We start from the raw sequence: 4,053 nt of genomic DNA on the forward strand, positions 1-4,053 counted from the left end.
AACCTCCCCTGCTCTGGCCACCCTGATGACTGCCAGAGCCCTCCCATGTTTCCACCAGCCTCGGATCCACCAGCCTGTGATCTTCCTGCCTTCTGCAGTGTTGTATGTGGCTGCAGGAGTCTGAAGAAGAGCTTAGGGACTTGAGTTGGACTGGGCTGAGATGTTTTCTTGATTTATAATTACGTCTTGATATAATGCTCTTTCTTACACCTGGATGAGTGTCATTAGATTTGTTTTTCCAGTCAACCCAGCCTAACACAAGTCAGGAACCCGAGGACAGCCTAGAACCACATTTAGGAGTCACTGAAACCAAGCTGGACCCTGAGGAAATGAAATGGAAGATGTGCAAAGACATAACCTCTTATCTATGTGGCCCTGCTGCGAGTCACCCCACTTATCTTAAAGACATTGAATGGCGTAGGAAGATTTGGCATCACATATGAGTGTAAAATATGAAGAACTTGGTTCTAGTCTCTCCTCGCATCTGCAAATGAACAGACCCGTAAAGACACACTAGACTCTTCAAATTGAATGGATCTAAACTTCTGCTTGTTAAGATGTTTGCTCTGGTGATGGTCTTTACTGCATAAAATTAAAAGGGAAATATGAAAAGATTTCTTGTGGTCATATTGTACCCTTATGCCTCTTATATCCAGCCTTGCTGAATGTGGATATAAGTATAAATAATGTCAGACTTCATTTCATAGCAAGTATTAGTTAAAAGTGTCTGAAAATAAAAAGACCCCAATCACCACTCACCAAAGTAGGATGTAGAACATTGTCTTTGTGGACTCGATTATGACATTAACTTTCACGTCTCCCAAGACTATGGATCATCAACAATTTTTCTTCTTTTTTTCACCATTTTATTGGGGGCTTGTACAACTCTTATCACAATCCGTACATACATCCATTGTATGTCAAGCACATTTGTACGTTTGTTGCCCTCATCATTCTCAAAACATTTCCTTTCTACTTGAGCCCTTGGTATCAGCTCCTCATTTTCCCCCCTCCTTCCCAGCCCCCCTCTCCTTCATGTACCCTTGATAATTTTAAAATTATTATTATTTTGTCATATCTTACACTGTCTGACGTCTCCCTTCACCCACTTTTCTGTTGTCCATCCCCCAGGGAGCAGGTTATATGTAGATCCTTATAATCAGCTCCCCCTTTCTATCCCACCCTCCCTCCACCTTCCTGGTCTCGCCACTCTCACCACTGGTCCTGAAGGGATCATCTGTCCTGGAGTCTCTGCCGTTTTTTTTTTTTCTTTTTAAAATCATTTTTTGGGGCCTCGTACAACTCTTATCACAATCCATCCATTCATCCATTGCATCACAAAATCTTTTAATGGTCAGTTTTCTTTCTTCCTTGCTAGACTTTAAAATTCTCATGGACCTCTCCCAGTCGATATTTAGTCAATGTGCGCTAGATAAGTCAGTCTTGCAATTTTGCATGGTGGGCTTGGGTCCAGTATATACACATGGATATAGCCAAAGAGAGAATTTGGCTCAGTCCTGTGTTTTTCCAGACCCGAGAATATGAACCTAGAAGAAAGAAGTCCTTTCACGCTGTGGCCGAAAGAACCTCAGGTCTACCCCAAAGTATTTCCGGATGATTAACAAATGGCTCCGCACATTGTCTACTCTATGTCCCCGACCCACTCTCTTTTCTTGAAGCCACTTTACCATCTCCCTGGTGATCTTTGGGAAATGTACACCATACTAGTTGTTACATTGATGACAGAATATTTTACTACAGATGTGACTATTAGAGAAAACACAAAACTATTAAGAGTTATCTCTGTGACATTATAGTATGTGATTTTTACTTTATTCTGAAGAATAAGTTGTATTTTCTAAAATTTCTACAAAGAGCAACGGTTGACTTGGACAGATGGGGGAAAAGAAAAAAAATCAGTTAAACATTATGAATAGAATGCAACTCCACCACAGCATCCTAAGTGGGTTCATCAAATTCAATCACAGACAATCCTGATGTTGGCATTCAGGTTACTGAACTGACCAGAGCATACCAGACAGGGGCGATCCATCAGCGCTGTTCAAATTTGGGTTTTAGGTTTGCCACCTCCTACTGGTGGTCTCTGCTCTGCTGTGCTACGGAGGAGGACAACTCTGGATCCTGTCACTTCCTGTGCTTCCTGACAGCGGTGGCATTTCCGAGAATTATCCCACCGACTGACTACTGGGAACCCAATTCAAAGAGATTAGGCCTGAAGTATGCTGGGGACAAGGAGCACCCTTTGCAAAACGGAGCTTCCTGCCTTTTGTCCACTCACAAGTACTATATGCACCTCCTCAGCAGAGGGTAGAGGTGTTCCTGGAAGTCAATCATGTCATATCTGAATGAGTGACATGGGACGAGAGGCATGATTGTGACATTGCATTATTCAGAGTTTCTCCAAAATAAAACCTCGGTGCTCAGTGACAAGGAGTGTAGTTGACTGTCTCTAGCTGTTAGCCCCTTCGGGATCTGCCTGAGCCTTCGAACCGCGGCCCTGTTCCTCCTGAGAAACCCTCAACAATGACTGTTCCTGGTAGGGAGACTAGGGACTTTTTTGGCCTAATAGGGGCTCCTTTTCTTTTTAATTAATTTATGTTTTTATTTAAAATAGTTTTTTTGCATATATTTCCCTTATCATACAATTCAGTTGTTCAATCATACTGAGATTTGTGCAATCGTCACCACAGTCAATTTCAGAACATTTTCTTCTAGTACACAATTTTTCTTTTCTTCTTCTTCTTCTTTTTTTTTTTTTTTGCTTTTAAACATTTTAGTTAGAAAAAAGAACAAAAACATTTTACTGTGTTTTAGGTGAAAGTTTGCATGGAAAATCATTTTCTCTCGGTAGTTTATACACAAGTTGTCCTATGACATGGATTGCAATCCCCACAATTTGTCAGGAATCACCCTCTTGCCTCCCTGGGATTGCTGATTCAAAAATCATCTCAACAGCAGCTAACAACAAAACCACTTTGATGGCTGGAGGAATCGCTATAAAAGGGCTGGAGGCAGGAGTGAGGAGGGAGGGGGAAATGAGCAACTGATATTAAGGGGTAATGTAGAAGGCAAATGTTTTGAGAATGATGAGGGCAACAAATGTACATATGTGCTTAACACAATGGATGGATGTATGGATTGTGATAAGAATTGAACGAGCCCCCAATAAAATAATTTAAAAATAAATAAATAAATAAATTTTAAAGGGCTTAGAAGATGATTGTTAATTTAAGTACCTTAAAACTTTTCCATGATCAAGAATAAGACATTTCATTTTCATTTAAAAGTGGTTGAAGTTAACTTGTGTCCATATAGAACATCATTTCAAACATTTCTGTATAAAAAGCAAGAGCAGGATCTATCTTTCTTTCCCAAGAGCATTTGACATGTTGGTCTTTATATCCTCCTATGAAGTTCTTGTTTAATATGCATCTTTTCTTCTTTTATACTATTTTAAAAATCACTTTATTGGGGGCTCATACAACTCTTATCACAATCCATACATACATCAATTGTATCAAGCACATTTGTACATTCGTTGCCCTCATCATTCTCAAAACATTTGCTCTCCACTTAAGCCCTTGGTATCAGCTCCTAATTTTTTTATTTTATACTATTTTTATTGACATCTTTTTTTATTATCTTACACATTCCAATGATATCCATTCACATACAATTCTGTTGTTCAATACTATCTGGTGGAGTTACACAGTCATCAATACCATCAGCTCCTGACCCCACTCCCGCTCCCTTCCTGTATGCTCAGGGAGCTATTACTCCTGTCACTGTCTCTGAGGGGTCATCTCTCTTGACTTTTATGTAATGAGAGATCTTAAATATACAAATGAACATATGCAAATCTAACATGATTAATGAGGTAACACACATAAAGCCCTTCATTATAAGAGGAGGCAATCTTAGAGAACTAGAGGATAGTTCTGTGGTTCCTCAGTGCCAAGCCACACCCTGGATTTTCCATCCATTCTGTGTGGCCCTTCTGAGAGGGACTGTCCAATTATCTTACAGGTGGAT

Source organism: Echinops telfairi, unplaced genomic scaffold (assembly GCF_000313985.2).
Source record: "Echinops telfairi isolate 266 unplaced genomic scaffold, ASM31398v2 ScPeMD7_443;HRSCAF=831, whole genome shotgun sequence".
Lineage (NCBI taxonomy): Eukaryota > Metazoa > Chordata > Mammalia > Afrosoricida > Tenrecidae > Echinops > Echinops telfairi.